We start from the raw sequence: 18,518 nt of genomic DNA, 5'->3' as shown, positions 1-18,518 counted from the left end.
CTCGTTGCGGGCCCCGGACTGGAGGCCGTCGCTGGAGGACTGGAGGCCGTCGCTGGAGGCTCCGGAGGCCATCGCTGGAGGACTGGAGGCCGTCGCTGGAGGCCGTCGCCGGAGGACTGGAGGCCGCCGCTGGAGGCTCCGGACTGGAGACCGTCGCAGGAGGCTCCGGACTGGGGACCGTCGCTGGAGGCTCCGGACCGGGGACCGTCGCTGCAGGCTCCGGACAGGGGACCGTCGCTGGAGGCTCCGGACCGGGGACCGTCGCTGGAGGCTCCGGACCGGGGACCGTCGCTGGAGGCTCCGGACCGGGGACCGTCGCTGGAGGCTTCGTGCCATGGATCATCTCTGGAGGCTTCTTGCCATGGATCATCACTGGAGGCTTCTTGCCATGGATCATCACTGGAGGCTTCGTGCCATGGATCATCACTGGAGGCTTCTTGCCATGGATCATCACTGGAGGCTTCGTGCCATGGATCATCACTGGAGGCTTCTTGCCATGGATCATCACTGGAGTGAGGAGATTGGCAGTCTGGTACGTGGAGCTGCCACAGGGCTCACCAGGCTTCGGAGACATACAGGAGGCCTGGTTCTGGCAGCAGGCACCGGATACACTGGGCCATGGAGGCGCACTGGAGGTCTCGAGCGCAGAGCTGGCACAACCCGTTCTGGCTGGATGCCCACTTCCACCCGGAAAATGCGGGACGCTGGCACAGAGCACACCGGCCTGTGAATGCTCACTCGAGACACCATGCGCATCACCCCATAACACGGTGCCTGACCAGTCACATGCTCCCCACAGTAAGCACGGGGAGTTGGCTCAGGTCTATAACCTGACTCCGCCAATCTCCCCGTGTGCCCCCCATTTTGGGGGGGGGCTGCCTCTCGTGCCTGCTTCGCTGACTTGCCTCCTCATATCGCCACCGCTCTGCTTTCGCTGCCTCCAGTTCCTCCCTTGGACGGCGATACTCCCAAGCCTGCCTCCGGGGTCCCTTACCGTCCAGAATCTCCTCCCATGTCCAGGAGTTCATTTCACCACGCTGCTTGGTCCTTTGGTGGTGGGAAGTTCTGTCACGGCCATCGAAAGAACTGGACCAAAGCGCAGCGTGGTGAGCATACATATTCCTTTTCATTAGGATGACGCCGACAAAACCAATAAACAATACAAAAATGACCGTGAAGCTTCAGGCTATAGTGCCACAAACAAAGACAACTTCCCACACAGAAAGGAGGGAAAAGGGCTACCTAAGTATGGTTCCCAATCAGAGACAATGATAGACACCTGTCCCTGATTGAGAACCATACCCATACAAAAACATAGAAATACAAAATCATAGAAAACAAAAACATAGAATGCCCACCCCAAATCACACCCTGACCGAACCAAATAGAGACATAAAAAGGCTCTCTAAGGTCAGGGCGTGACAATGTATACTGAATAAAAATATAAACACGCAACCATTTCTAAGATTTTACTGAGTTACAGTTCATATACTGTAAGTGTATTGAAATACATTCATTTGGCCCTAATCTATGGATTTCACGACTGAGAATACATATGTGCATCTGTCCGTTGCATAACGTTGATCGGGCTGTTGATTTGTGGCCTGTGGAATGTTGTCCCACTTCTCTTCAATGGCTGTGCAAAGTTGCTGGATAACGGCAGGAACTGGAATAAGTTGTCGTACACGTCAATCCAGAACATCTCAAACACGCTCACTGGGTGACATGTCTGGTGAGTATGCAGGCCCATGGAAGAACGTATCATGCTGAAACATGAGGTGATGGTAGTGGATGACTGGGCCTCAGGACCTCTTCAATGTATTTCTGTGCATTCAAATTGCCATCGATAAAATGCAATTTTGTCCGTTGTTTGGAGCTCATGCCTGCCCGTACCATAACCCCACCGCCACCATGTGGCACTCTGCTCACAACGTTGACATCAGCAAACCGTTTGCCTACACGACGGTTGGTGCAGAAATTCTGTGGTAGTGCAAACCCACAATTTCATCTGCTGTACGGGTGGCTGGTCTCAAACGATCCCGCAGGTGAAGAAGCCGGAGGTGGAGGTCCTGGGCTGGCGTGGATACGCGTGGTGAAGCCAGTTGGACGTACTGCCAAATTCTCTAAAACTACGTTAAATTATCTGGCCACAGCTCTGTTGGACATTCCTGCAGTCTCCATGCCAATTGCACGCTTTCCTCAAAACTTGAGACATCTGTGGCATTGTGGTATTTTAGAGTGGCCTTTTATTGTCCCTGGCACAAGGTGCACCTGTGTAATGATCATGCTGTTTTATCAGCTTCTTGATATGCCACACCTGTCAGGTGGGTGGATTGTCTTGGCAAAGGAGAAATTCTCACTAACAGGGATGTAAACAAATTTGGACACAACATTTGAGAGAAATAAGATTTTTGTGCTTCTGGAAAATTTCTGGGATCTTTTATTTTAGCTCATGAAAAATGGGACCAACACTTTACATGTTGCGTGGTGTAGTTCTTTGAAGCTTCCTTGTCTTGAAGTTCCCTTTAGTCTCTCTCTCTCTCTCTCTCTTTCTCTCTCTCTTTCTCTCTCTCTCTCTCTCATCCCTTCCCACATGAAGCCACCATTGGATCTACAGCTGAAAAAAAAACAGTGTGCGACGTCTAAATGTGTCCTCTACCTCCAGTGGAGCGTGGTCAGTGTGTGTGTGTGGATGCACCAGGGTGTGAGAGAGAGGCTGGGTACAGCAAAAAGAGGCTGGATGGTGGTGCTATGTTTTGGGTGTTCCAGCCGAGGCAGGAAGCAGCACTCATCCTGTGCCACCTTCTGCTCTTGGTGCAGGCAGGAAATACCACGGCAACCCACCGCTGATAAGACCAAGGAGCTGAGGGACGGCCACGTGGTAAACAATCCCAAACAAAGGAGAGAAACGACACACTGTGTGTGTGTTTTTGTGTGTGTGTGTGTGTGCATGCATACGTGTGTGACACACACAGAGGGAGAAACATAAAAGAAAGAGCAATGTGTGTACAGTATCTATTGAGTAGGAGTACAATGTATGTTTGTGTGAGCAGGAAATAAGACTACCGTATCTGTTTGAGCAGGGATACAGGGTGCGTTTGAGTTCCTGTGGTCCTTTTGTGTGTGTCTGTGTGCGTTCGTTCATGCATGCATATATGTGTGCCACTATCTGCAGAGTGTGTGGAAGCATGCTTTTATCACTGTGTGTTTGTACAAGAATGGACCACATGTTATTGGGTGTGAGTGTGTACAAGTCTTGATCAATATCAGTAAAACGACCTATAAGGTCAGCCAGCAGATCTGACATTTTCTCTTGACTTAGTGGAAACTATGTCAAGAGCAGATGTCAAGAGCAGATGTGGTTAAAAAGGCCAATATCTGTGACATCAATGGGTTTTCCTCAAGGGGAGGAGTGATTTCCCCTCGCTGCAAATTTACCGTGAACGTGAACACGCCTTCACAAAACGTGTACACTCTTTCAGCTGAAGTCCGTGCATTACTTTGATCATGAAGGGAAAACCAGAACAGGCTTTCTTTAATTTCACCTTATGCAAGAGAGGGACTATAAATTAGCCTCGTAATTACCAGACAGATTACCGCCATCGAACATTGAAAGGTGAATTCGTTAATACAATAATTGACACCTGAAAAGGTATCTTGGTAGAAAACAGCATGTAACGTTCTAAAGCGTTTAATGCTCCAAATTATGAAAACTCTGCTGAGTTAGCAACAGATGTCACGGCCAAACGTTTTAATATGCCCTTTCGCTCACGAACCACACGACTTCCTGAAATAATGTTTTCAGTTGGACAAGGTCATACATTTTACATTAATCATCCATTCTAATGAAGGCTGAATTCAATATGCCTCAGGAGTCGGTGCTCTTTCGAGATTTCTACGGCCTTATCCAAACAGATGGCCTGCCAACTTTCTCGCTGTGAGGTATTTCCTTACACAGAATACTCCCACCTCCTCCCTATTTCCCTGGACAGGGAGATGATTTAGATGTATTAGGAAATCAGACTTAGGCAGCACGGTCCAGCTCAGCTCGATTGCCATGGAGACTGTAAGGCGCAGCACCACTTTTGTTTTAGTTATATCTCAAGTTCAAAATCTGAATTATGGTTTGTCTCAAGTGAGCTATAATAATTTGGTTGAATGCTCGGACAAATTAACCGCTTGCTGTGTGTTTTCCCACCTTAGTCAGATTTCATCAAAACAACATGAAGAATTGATTGGACCCACATAGTACTAGTGTTTCCGATTTTTTTGCAATACGTATAAGAGTAGGATTTACAGTAAACTGAAACAGATAGTCAAACAGACATAGCCAGGCTGGAATGAAGCATAGAAACATACCTGTCAGATAACTACCAGTACTCACCTTTTGAAATTCCATTTCCTCTCAATGTATCCAAGGTTTCAAGTCCTTCTGAATGTGATTGCACTCGCCCTTATATGGACGAAGGACAAGAGATGAGGGATAAGGAATGAGGGATGGGAGGGAGAAGCACTGTTCATCACATGCTAACAAATGGGCCTCATATGTTGTCAACTGCTGGATGAGCAACTGTAATATTGTGCGTGATGTGTCGCCTTTTCCCTTTTATTGGAATAAAAACAGACTTCGGCCTGATGTAGGCCTCAAATAAAATGTAGAATTTACCTTGGGATGCTTGCTTAGTTAACTAATAATAATAGTAAAAAGAAAAGTAGTAACACAAATATAGAGCTATATACAGGGAGTACCAGTACCAGATCAATGTGCAGGGGTACGAGATATTTGAGGTAGATATATACATAAAGGCAGGGTAAAGTGACTAGGCATCCGGATAGATAATGAGAGCAAAATAAAGAACAGAGTAGCTCTGCTCTCTCCAAATAGTTCTGTTTCAATAGTTTCTTTCTGTTATCCAGTAGCAAAATAGTGTGGACTTATCTTTATGTTATTGTTAATCCAATTATTTTTTTTGCACTAAATCATTACTCTATTCATTTACTTTAGGCCTACTTTCCTTTGCAACAATTTCACCCCTTATTTGCTTAAGACTTTCTTTGTACTCCATCCATCTTTCATAAGTCAAACAGCATTAGACTGCTTTCTGAAAATGTACATTTGTTGAACCAAAATGAAACTTTTAGAGGGGCTTGTAGCACAGACCACTGTTAATATATCTATTCAGCATGTTTATTCTGGCTGGGCCATTGTGTATTCCACTAAAAAAGCTATTTTTTAACACAGCAGTCCATTTTTATGTCCACCGCCCAAGAGAGGCCATGTCCTGAACATCACCACAGGAAATGGACAACAATGCATCTATTTCCAGGAGCTCTGGCATAGCCCTATGATCCAGTCTCCTTAAAGCCCATTTCCATTATGGCTCAATCTCCGGCTCTCCACCAGCCCCAGTTGCAGCCCAGGCCTTTTGTTTTTAGTGCATCTGGTGGATCAGATGAATTTCCTCTCCTTCAGGGCAGCAGTGAGTGACCTCAGTGCAGGAGTATTGTTTGAGGTTGAACGGGGTGAACGTCTTATATCTGATAAGATGGACTCGAGTGTGAGTGAGTGTTGGCCCATCTAGGCTTATCATGCTGAGATTTTCCTACTGAACTGACTCGAGCCATGTGATTCGGCCACAATGAACCAATGAACCAACAATGATAATGGTTGCTGTGTGCTCGCTGATTGTTTCATTGTATTCACAGGAAGAATGCAGCAGCTTTCCAACGGCAAGTGAGTGCATGGTCAACCCAAAATAAGATACACCGTTACAGGGCGTGCACTCTCCACATTATGGTGTTGTACTGGTCCAATGGCACTTTGTGGCGGGAGGAAGGACAACTAAACCTTGAAGACGAACCTACACACGCAGAGCTAAGAATGCAAAAAATATTTCACTTATTTCAAAGAATGTCCGATTAGAATAGGAACTGAATAAAAACTTCGCGGTAAGAGATTTGACAGATTGGTAACGCCGTACATGCATGCCAATGGGGTTCCTGTACTTACTGTAGAGAAATGGTAGTCTATAGCTTTATATGAGAATCCCATTCCAGTATATACAACAGCTGTAAAAAGGACAAATAACTTGGGTTCTTTCCCCAAACCGCTAAATATCCTATTCTAGGCCAAAGTACCACTGCCTAAGGACACACGTCACAAATACAAATTAGAGTTTGATTTGAAATAGGAAACACCACAATCCATCAACTTCCATCCCTATCCTGATGAGTTGACCAGTGCAGTTACAGCTGCAGTATCACCACTATCTACAGTACATTCAGCCTCCTCTCCCAGTCATTCCTCCACGGCTGGATTGAGTGGATGAGCGGAATTTGCCGCAGCTCCCTTCGCCGCCGCCGCGTTGGCCCTCACCTGCTGTACGTCTTAATCGTTACCACTGTGTACACTTGTTGTCGAACGAGGCGCCATGGCAACCGGGCCCCAATTCGCAGGCCTCTGGTATCTGGAGACACAGTCAGACAGGGGGAAAAGCAATGAGTGTTAAAACACCAGGCCAGGAAGCCAATCGAAAGGAGTCCAGGGAAGTGAAATACTGGAGCCAACATTGATGGATAGTGGGCAAGCCGTTACTATAACGTGCTGTTGATCTTGGCTTGTTCATCTCCTGCTGTGCCAGAGTTAAGGCAAAGCTTCGTAGCCCATCATCAGCTCTTTACTTCGAGCCGCAACGGAAAGTTTATGCGAGGCAGAATTAGCTCAATCTGACATAGACTTCGTTTATTAATGAAATGCAGTACACTTCATTCACTATTGTGGAATGAAAGACACAGCTCATTGGTCATAGCAACGCAGAGCTTTAAATAGCGTTGAAGAGATGTGTCTAGCTCTGTCGCTGTCCCTGGGGTGGGCAGCAGGGGGAATGCATCAAGGCTGGGTTTAGATGGCTCTCCCTTCACCACCTGTGACATCATTGTTTAATGTTTAGCTTGTCCAATGGCAAAATGTGTCACCAGGCCCTCACCAATACAACACAGCATAACCCACACATCACTGTGGTAGGTCTGGGCCCCTTTGTCAACCTTGAGCCTTAGCCTCACAACGTGGAAGGCACAAAAAACAGGCCTGGATTGTGAGTCTGTGAATGTAGTGTACTACAGATCCCAGGTCAGTTTGTGAGAGGGTCCTGTGACGTGCTGCAGCATATCCAGGCTTGTCTCCTCTGGCGGTTGTTTTGCTGTGTTGTGTCGTCGCCCGTAGCCACGCAGAGCCGCTGTTTCCCTGGCAATACCTCCACATGTGGGAGCGTTTAAGCCCCAGGCCCCCCTCCAGCCCCCCTCCAGCAGGCAGACCCAGGCCCCAGTCACCTATGTCTGCCGAATTCCTTTATAGTTCAACCACGGGTTAGCCTACCGTAGCCGTAACATGTGTAATGTACCGTGACACTGGGGAGAAAGCAAAAAGAGGGGGAAATGCTGCTCGACTGAATTCAAGGAGGCAAAATATCAGAATGGTCCAGACTATAATATGTGTTTGTGTATGTCTCAGTCTTCTCCGGCAGTGGCCACCGTTGACCCAGAAGAAGCAAGTCATTCTCCTCTGCCCTCTGGCCCACAGAGTCAGTTCCTCCCTGGGGTCTCTTAATTCAAAGGGCCAGGGATCTCACACAGCCACTGCAGACCTTTCCAAGGCACTGCCAGAGCGGTTCCACTGTATTTTTTTGCATGGCATTTCCCCACATGCCCAGTCCCCATCCACCGTCCATTGTTGCTGTTATTGCGGAGGGCATGACATTTACCGTATATGCAGCCCTCTTTCAATACGTTCCCATAGCACACGTCTTTATGAGGGCACATGGTTAGAACTGGGAGAAGATGAGCTGGAAAAACAGAGGCGATGATTCCGGGGACTTTAGAACTTGGAGCTACGAAATAGGAGGTGAAGACAGTGCAGGTATTGTAGCTACAGTGTAATAAAAAGTGACCCCCAACAATGCAGCACATCTCCTGAGTTGATTTTGTTTTGTTGTCTCAGAGCATTATTCTATGGCACCAACAATCTTTTACTTAACGGAAAAAGACTGATTGCAGACAATACCTAATTGAATTTTTTTCAAAATGTTAAATGTTTTAAATGCCTCTGAGACATATATTAATGCAACATGTGCAAAGTTGATAATTCTGCTCTGCGTTCGCTCAAACAGTAGGAAACCATCAAGGCAGCTTGGAGTGAAGAGCCTCACCTGAAGTCTTCAGGAAGCTGTGTGTTATGACCACACGTCGCTTACACAGGCTCAAATAACAAATCTCACAAATCTTCAGGGGCCACACGTTGGCCCCTCCAGCCTGTGTGGTCCTCTGTCCGTTCTCAGATCTGGGTTTTAACCTAGCTATATCGCTGTGATCTGTGTAGCCATGTCTACATCTGAAGTCTTAATGTTTCAAAAAGACGGAGGGTGAATTCATAAATCTCTCTCGGCTTGGCCTAAGAAGCTGTATCTCTCTGGGTAAACTGCTTGTTTGGCCATAAATGCTGTCCTCCCCCTCTTCTTCTCCACCCTTTTCTTCTCCTTTTCTCTCTTTATTACGGGGGCTCGCGTGGGATGAGGATGGTTTACATGCTGCTAGGAAGAGAGTGGATAAGAGGATCAGAGTGTTGTTAAACCACAAAAAAAAGAGATGTGTTTGTTCCTGCTGCCAACTAAAGGATCCTGGTGCGTATATCCTTGGTGAGAGGCTTGGTGATTCTGCCAGCTAAATTACAGTGGTGGGAAGCGGTGAGAAGAACTGCCATACAGAACAAATTAGCTAGATGGTTTCAGGGGGTAATTTCCAATTACATGCTGTCAGTATACTGGTAGTATAGTCGATGTGATATGGCAATCACAACAAATACAAGGTTTCGATTTAAATGTTAGAGTCCATCGAGGCTAATCTTCCCGGGTTCTAACACAATACAAAGACTTCGAACATGGTTTCAGACTTACATATAGAACCTATGAATTACAGGCTCGCTACGCGCGCAATATATGACATCGTTGAGGTTATATTGTAGCCTAAGTGTACAAAAAGATGGACAATCACTTCAAGTTGAGTCAGTCAAGTGTGAGAAGAGCTGTTGGATGTCCATTGGGTGACTAGTTGGCCAGAGAACTGATCTCCCTGCCTGCCTGCCTGCAAGTTGATGTTGGCAGTCAGAACTCCTCTGCTCTGGGACTGGGAGTGATGAGGAAGCCCAAAGCTCCACAACTGAGACCAGAACATCTGAGCGTAACGGAGCAGATAACTGTGCTCTTAACAAGGTTAATAAGGGCTCTGGCTTGAAAGAATACTGTAGAGGTCAATGGCAAGTAAGAACTGTAGACTGGCGAGCGCATCACTACTGGGGTTGACTTTAAGACTCTCTCCCTTCGGACATCCAAGGTGATCAACTAATCCAGCGATCTGCACGCCCTCCACGAGGAAGACGATGGGTTTGTTCAGGAGTCTGGGAATTGATATTGAATTGGCAAAATGAGGAATCAACGGTTTGAACTTCTTGTGCAGATTCAAATGCTTGCCATCAACCCCTCAGGTAGAGGGGAACTATAGTAATTCCTGCCTCATATCTCTGCACCAGCGGAGGCAACTAGACTTTGCTAAGGACGACACCATAGGGGGACACGAACGTGAAAGCCATAGACGGCGTTGGCAATGCTATGATTCACATCCTCAATAATCACCCATTGTCATCTGTGTTGATAGCAGCTAAGGGCCCTTGGCACACAGTACCACCTTGGGACTAGAAAGGCCTGTGTTCGGCGTGGCTCCCACAAGATTCAATTGTTCCACTAATGTCATTGTGAACTTCAATGTGGCTGGCTATGCTCCCAATTCCTGCGCTACAATGGTCACAATTCTTCATGGGAATATTGAAACGGAGCGATCTGTCTGTTTTAAAGCCACGGGCAGTATGAGTTATTTGGCACTGTCAAAGGGGGCTCATATTTTAATTGTCGACGTGGGTATGAAAGCGTGTTACTTGTCCTCCCGTCTCAGATGCAGCGTTCGTTCACACCTTGTTTATCAATTAGAGCCTTTGATAAGGCTCGTTCTGTGGGCAGGACAATGGGTAGTCAATTCGAGCACTACTGTCTAATTATTCAACTTTTTCGTGTTAGCTAGCAGCGCGTCTGGACTAGGTTAGTTACGCAATACTGTCTCAGTTTTATTACACTGTGTGGATAATATGAAAGAATGAAAATTCCATTGAACTGAAATTAGCATAGTGCTGTGCATGCAAGCTTGGTTGGCTACACTGCACCCACTCCTAGACACAAAAAATGGCTGCTAACATAATGAGCGCCAAACCCCATATCAACTTGTGTCTTTTGGGATAGTCTGTTGGTTTTGGTTGTAGCATTAGATTCCCTCCTAATTAGCTTTCTTACTGGAATGTCAGTTTATTTGGGAGCACCACGTGCAAATCAGTTGTGTGCTGAGTATCACAGATTCTTGATTGGATTTCCACTGATGTGCACCTGGAAGACTAGGGTCATTCGATTCCCATCTGGTCCAACCCAATTGCACAGCTTCCCTTATTCCATTAAGCTGTGTGTAAATCAATTGTGCTCAACTAGCCTCAACACAAAACAGCAACGCAAGACTCCCTTATCCCCCTACCTAGGCTCATTCCCCATTGAACAGAAGACCATAGGCAAGGAACAGACAGATTGCCAAGCTTGCTAGAATAATGGCTGGAAGGCTTTTGATGGTGGCTCACTATTTGGTCTGAGAAACCCAGTTTAAAGTGCAGTAGTTACTACGTTGCCCAGCAGAGAGCACTGTTCTGCACACCCACTTCTATATTGATTATGGTCATATAAACATAGCTGATACGTAAACCTATCAGTCAGGAGTGCTTGTTGAGTTTCTTTTTATTTGCCTCACAAACCATGGCACGCTTGTCACATATCAAGGCGATCCCAAAAAACACATCCAAGGTAATCTAACAGTTACACAGTATGATAGATCCTCTCTCCCTTGATCCAACCAGAATGTATTTACACATACCTCTATATTACCTCTATATATATTCAGAAGATTACCATAACAGTAAGTTGCATAATTCTCTCTCAGTGGCGATGTCCTCTCATTTGATTCCAGGGAGTCCCTCCCCTGATGTATCCTCCTCGGTGAGATAACATCTGTGTTCGTCTGCTGCACCCTTGTGGCGCTTGGCTGGAAGGAACGTCCCTTCATTACACCAGATGAGAGTGGACGATAGAGCAGAGTTTAAACAGGCAGCCCAATTCTGATCTTTTTGCCACTATTGGTCTTATCACCAATCAGATCTGATCTTTTGCCAAGATCAGAATTGGGCTGCCTGTGTAAACACAGCCATTAGCTAACAAATGCAGACTAATACAGAGATTCAAATGGACAGTCAACAGTTAGTCTTGAGTGTACACATAAACAAAGCAGATCAGAACATATGTGAATGCAGGTCCGAAGGAGGGTCGGCACACTCCCATTCTCTTTCACTGTTCTCCAACACACACACACACCAGACAATTATTTTCTATTAAGACATCCTTTGTCTTGAGGGGCCTTGAGCTACTAGACGTCTTGGCTCAAAACTCCATAAAAAACAAGGAAACCAGGCTACAACGCTCTTCTATCATTGGCAGTGAATGTCCCTAGGAGTTGACAAGGAGAGCCATCGATTGACCTAAATGAGAGTGAAGAGCCCGATTGACCTGCATTGATTCCTTTCCCTGAAGCCGGCTTCTCTGCCTTTGATTATGACCACTTTACGCCCAATCAGGCAGCTGCTCTTTTTTTATGGGGAATCCCATTAATGGGTGTTAACTCCATTTCTGAGACCTATAACGGGAGGATGTATTGGCTGGAGGTCACTTCAATGGCAGGTGGCAGATTAGATGGAAGTAATTCCATATTTCAATTGGACCCCACTGCATTGCACCCAATTATATACAGTGCATTCGGAAAGTATTCAGACCCCTTGACTTTTTCCACATTTAGTTACGTTACAGCCTTACTCTAAAATTGATTACATTGTTTTCTACACACAATACCCCAATCTACACACAATACCCCATAATGACAAAGTGAAAACAGGTTTTTAGTAATGTTTGCAAATGTATAAAAAAAAATGAAATATCACATTTACATAAGTATTCAGACCCTTTACTCAGTACTTTGTTGAAGCACCTTTGGCAGCGTTTACAGCCTTGAGTATTGGGTATGACGCTACAAACTTGGCACACCTGTATTTGGAGAGTTTCTCCCATTCTTTCTGCCAATCCTCTCAAGCTCTGTCGGGTTGGATGGGGAGCGTCGCTGCACAGCTATTTTCAGGTCTCTCCAGAGATGTTTGATCAGGTTCAAGTCCAGGCTCTGGCTGGGCCACTCAAGGACATTCAAAGACTTGTCCCGAAGCCACTCCTGCATTGGCTTGGCTGTTTGCTTAGGGTCGTTGTCCTGTTGGAAGGTGAACCTTCATCCCAGTCTGAGGTCCTAAGCGCTTTGGAGCAGGTTTTCATCAAGGATCGTTCTGTACTTTGCTCCGTTCATCTTTGCCTCGATCCAGACTAGTCTCCCAGTTCCAGAGAATCTTGTTTCTCATGGTCTGAGAGTCCATTAGGTGCCTTTTGGCAAACTTTTTACTGAGGAGTGGCTTCCGTCTGCCATAAAGGCCTGATTGATGGAGTGCTGCAGAGATGGTTTTCCTTCTGGAATGTTCTCCTATCTCCACAGAGGAACTCTGTGCTCTGTCAGAGTGACCATTGGGTTCTTGGTCACCTCCCTGACCAAGACCCTTCTAGGAAGGGCGGCCAGCTCTAGGAAGAATCTTGGTGGTTCCAACCTTCTTCCATTTAGGAATGATGGAGGCCACTGTGTTCTTTGGGACCTTCAATGTTGCAGAATTATTTTGGTACCCTTCCCCAGATCTGTGCCTTGACACAATCCTGTCTCTGAGCTCTGCGGACAATTCCTTATACCTCACGGCATAGTTTTTGCATTGACATGCACTGTCAACTGTGGGACCTTATATAGACAGGTGTGTGCCTTTCCAAATCATGTCCAAACAATTGAATTTACCACAGGTAGACTCCAATCAAGTTGTAGAAACATCTCAAGGATCATCAATGGAAATAGGATGTACCGGAGTTCAATTTTGAGTCTCATAGGAAAAGGTCTGAATACTTATGTAAATATGGTATTTCTGTTTTTTATTTGTAATACATTTGCAAAAAACTAAAAACCTGTTTTCACTGTGTCATTATGGGGTATTGTGTGTGGATTGATAAGGCTGTAACGTAACAAAATGTGGAAAAAGTCAAGGGGTCTGAATACTTTCCGAATGCACTGTACGGAATACTGTATAGAGGCTAGGAGTCTGGTGTATGGGTATGGGAGGGGTGGTGTTTTGATAGAGTTAGTAATTTCAAATATGGTGTCTACCAAAAGCACCAAAAAGAGTACATAAAAAAAGCATGTTTGGCAGTTACAGAGATTGAGACAGTGTAAAATAATAAGGCATGTGATTTTTTTACACATTTTTTTATTGAAAGCTTCATCGGAGAAAAAAAACAACTCATTAAAATTGAAGTTTAATCTTAACATCCACAGATGTACAGATATTTCTCAAGGATCACACACACTGAGTGGCGTGAGTGAGGCATGACCACGTCCTCCTTTGCGCTTTACCCCCCCCCACCCCCAAATAGAAAAAAACCCCAAAACAGAACTGAACAAAAACATCAAAGAACCGCTCTACTGTCCTAATAAATATTCATTTTTTATTTTATTTTTTAATAATACTCCTGACGCCTAATGCAAGTTCTGTAGGTTTCTCTAGCAAATTTGGTTGGCCATTTCTAATGATTGTTACTCAATAGTGTTTGATGTCTCTGGGAGCCATTTCATTCCGGGAAAGGTGTGTGTTAGGTTAGCTGGTTGGCTGAGCTCCTGGGGATGTGTGGCCAATCGATGGCTCCCGTCAAAGGTGAACCGGAGCATCAATTAAAAGAGTGGGCCACATTTTTTGTGTGGGCGTTTGAGCAATTTCCCCACTGAATTACGTGGTGGTAAGAGTGTTGAGTTATATCGAGCCCGGAGCGCTCCTGTCACACTTCACTGTGGGAGACGTTATGTCGAGGTGAGGCCTAACTCTGAGACACTGTTTGTCTTAACACACAGTGCAGTAGTGCACTGCATGGGGAATAGGGTGCCAATATAGGACACAATATCCCCTATATAAGAATAGGGTGCCATTTCGGACACAGGGCCTGTCTTTTCTAAACCACTGTCTAGTCACAATGGGGGGATTCACAAGAAACCTATGACAATGGGGTATGACATTGAACAACTTGGAACGCCATTGTGGTGAATATGTTCCTAGTACTAGAAATATGGTAGATAGATATTACCGACTGGCTTGATATCTGGACGGAGGCAGTGAGACGGACACAACATGGGACGGATTGGAGAAGTGGACGGTGTAAAGAAAAAGGCAGTGAACTGAAGCACCTCTGTAACCCAACTTGGATAGATACAGTAGACTGAAACAGAACACTACTGTTCTGATACCAAAGACACAGGGGCGAATCCTAACTTCCGCTAAAAGTCAGTGTTTTAGTCAGTGATGCGTTGATGTCAACGGGAGACTAAGTGAACATTTTACTTAAGTGGAAGTTAGGAGTGGCCCCTTAGAGCCTACCTAGATAAGTGAGACTCTATGATAGTAAGCAATGGAGAACAGAGGTTTAGTCTCTCAGTGATAACCTTACTCTGATGAACAGATAATGAGAAGACTATAACACACTCTGTGTGTGTCTGTCTGTCTGTCTGTCTGTCTGTGGTTGAGCATGCTTCCAATCAGTAACTTTCTCCTCTCAGTGCGAGCGTGAGGTCCAGCTGACGGACAGACGGACTGAACTGAGTCGCTCTCACAGTGCTGCATGAGGTGGAGGTGCTCAACACTCTGTGCTTTGACAACTTCTGCCTGGCAACAGGAGCTAATGACCCTATCTGGCTGTGGCCTGTGCTGAGACATAGGCTAGCTAGCTATCCTCCACCAAAATAGATTCCTTAACTGTAGCCCGCTGAAACGGAGTGGCATTTTTACCAGGCCAAGTGTGCCATTGTGCTACAACTAGTGTAGAAAAAGACAGAAGTTGAGTCAGCCATGATAATGCCATTTCAATGATGTAATGACCTCATTGACTGGTGACGAAAGACTCACAATGATATTTCTCTTACCCAATCGAGGCAAACCTCTACTCACTTCAACGTTATGTCTTTCTTGAATCTTGAATTTGGAGCGCGCGCGGTTCGGTTGCGCGATTCTCGTAAGCTCTATCTGTAAACGCATTTCCTTTCACGTCGCTTACTATTGAATCGTAGAAGGTGCCAATATTTGTGGAGCATTGAGCTTTGTAATCAAAGGTGATTGCGGTCAGATTCCTACCGTTAATCAAAGGTTTCTTCTTTATTCTGTCTCTTAAAGTAGCAGCTGTAAGAGTGGTTTATGATGCAGAGAACCTAGCTGTAGTTACAGTTTGAACACCATATAGGTTGAGGAACAAACAGCAACCTCGACCGACGGTCTAGCTTAAGATCTGGACACCTCATACTGTAGCAGCTAACCTGCTCACGCGTGGCAGGGAAGGGGAAAAAAAAAGAACACAGCAAAAACAATGTTATTACCCAGAGCGATGTGCAGAAATGTGGACGGTTGTTGTCAGTGGTGTGAAAAGGTAGAGCCGTTTCGGATGTGTTTGTCTGTTGTAATTGAAAAGTGGGGGATTTGGCGCGTATAGCCTACACTCCAGAGTTACGATTATCTTGTAATCAAAGTTTTCTGTAATCGGAAAGCAAAAGATGAGGGGAAGTGGCAGGATGAGCGTAAAGAGGAAAGGGAGAGATGTGTGGGACAGTGAGCAGCTGAGTAGCTCTGGTGTTGGTAGATTGGTACAGTAACATTTGATCATTGACCTGTCATTGGATGGAAGACATGAGGGGTGAACGTTTTATGGGACAACAAAATGTTGAATGGTTATATTTTCTCTGGTTTTATTGCCTGTGCTTCTGACAAGAACAATATGGCGGCCGTGATGCCAGCCCACTATGTAGACTATGTAGTTCACCATGTGCCTGTTTTCACTTAGTTAAACAGCAACAAAAAACGACAAACTACGTAGTTCACTATGTGCCTGGTTTCACTTGGTTTTAAAAAGCACAACCCAATAGGAAGAGCAATTGTAGTAAATTCATGTTGATCAAATGATCAAGAATGGCCAGTGCCTCACAGACCAATGGACACAAAGCAGGCACATGCCCAAGACAGCTTCCACTGCAGCACCTTAGAGTAGGTTGTACATTTCTAGTATTTTCATTAGCACAACCTGTTAAAAAAAAAATCTACGGTTCCCTTATATAAGATAGCTTTTCCATGTGCTTTTTTTCTATCCTGTAGATATTGGAATCATTTGGAAGCTTCGTTAAAGGCACTCGATAAACAATGACATTGTTACAGACATTGCTATGTGTGATGTCATAGCTGACCTATGATGTCACTGCCCTCTTTCCCAGAATGCAATGCACAGCCTGCCTTTGAGTCACATGAACTGCTGGATCTCAATATGTGCAATTGTTAACAAAAAAAACAACACAAAAACCCCTCTTTTCTCGAAAGGGGCTTTGAGAGACACTGGAGTGGATCCCAATGCCCCGAGGGGAGACAAATTGGGCCCCGTCAAGACTCATTGAGAATGTGACTAAAATTGGTTTGTGGTTCAGCTCCTGCACTGTCCAATAAAGAGGGAAAACCTCACAGAGAGAGAGCGAGAGGAGAGCGAGTGAAGCCGAGTCACATTAGTGGTGCCAGCGGTGCACAAAGAGCACTGAAAAACAGGAGGCTTTTTAGGGCTCTAACACCACAGCGGGCAGGCATACAGGGACACAGAGGCTGCGTCAGGAATGGCACCCTATTCCCTATATAGTGCACTACTTTTGACCAGAGCCCTTTTGTGACCTGGTCAAATGTAGTGCACTATATATGGAATAGGACGCCATTTCAGCCACAGCCAGACACTCAGCCACTCCAACAGGGTACCGTAATGGGGACAAAGACACACAGTGCTCCAGAACAGGGCACTTTAATGGAAATGGCGTGCCTGCCATCCCACAGACACAGCCCATTTATTATGGGACAATCTTCGGAGATGAAGTCATTGAAAAAAATCTCTAATGGCAATGGATATGGTATTGATGGGAGGCTGAAAGAGGTGAGGCGGAGATGTTTACAGGCTAAAGAGGCTAATTGGGGATAAAAGGCTGTCAACAGAGGCTTTTTAGGCTTGGTTGAAAGGTTACCGTCAACATATTGTAGTGTACTATTCTGGCTGGAAAAGAACCCCTTAGGTCTGAGTACAGTAGTGTTTATCCAGCCCATAAAAATGGAATCTAATAGGGTTCATTATCAGATGGATCTTGAAGAGAAATAACGTTTGCCGATAACACTACTGTATGCTTCCATATGTTACTTCGGTATGTTCAACGTTCAGATGTTAAACAAAGAAGCACACCAGAGGCTAACGAGTCAATGCTAGTCTTGAATTTAGTTCCTGTCCTAATAGTGCTGAGCGATTAGTGCTTTTTGAGGTCGGCTTGGTTTTGGTTCGATTATAAAAACGACTAAAATCACGGTGTACAATTTCGATATTTTTTTAAAACATTAAATGCACTCTGAATTATGTGGGTTGAATGCTGTAACAACACAGAATAATACAATTACTAAAAGTCCAATGATGGTAATGACTACCCATTACTGCTTATCACTTATTATAAACTGGGTGGTTCGACCCCTGAATGCTGATTGGCTGACAGCTGTGGTATATCAGACCGTAAATCACGGGTATGACAAAACATTTATTTTTACTGCTCTAATTATCTTGCTAACCAGTTTACAACAGCAATAAGGCACCTCGGGGGTTTTTGGTATATGGCCAATATACAGTGCATTCGGAAGGTTTTCAGACCCCTTGACTTTTCCACATTTTGTTACGTTACAGCCTTATTCTAAAATTGATTAAATTGTTATTTTTCCTCATTAATCTTCACATAATACCCCATAACGACAAAGCAAAAACAGGTTTTTAGAAATGCTAGCAAATGTATAAAATTACAACAAACTGAACTATCACATTTACATAAGTATTCAGACCCTTTACTCAGTACCTATGGCAGCGATTACAGCCTCGAGTCTTCTTGGGTATGAGGCTACAAGCTTGGCCCACCTGTATTTGGGGAGTTTCTCCTATTCTTTTCTGCAGATCCTCTCAAGCTCTGTCAGGTTGGATGGGGAGCGTCTCTGCACATATATTTTAAGGGTCTCTCAACAGATGTTCGATCGAGTTCAAGTCTGGGCTCTGGCTGGGCCACTCAAGTACATTCAGAAACTTGTCCCGAAGCTCTCCTGCGTTGTCTTGTCTGTGTGCTTAGGGTCATTGTCCTGTTGGAAGGTGAACCTTCGCCCCAGTCAGAGGTTC

Source organism: Salvelinus namaycush, chromosome 32 (genome assembly GCF_016432855.1).
Source record: "Salvelinus namaycush isolate Seneca chromosome 32, SaNama_1.0, whole genome shotgun sequence".
NCBI lineage: Eukaryota > Metazoa > Chordata > Actinopteri > Salmoniformes > Salmonidae > Salvelinus > Salvelinus namaycush.
Note: the sequence above shows the minus strand (reverse complement) of the source record.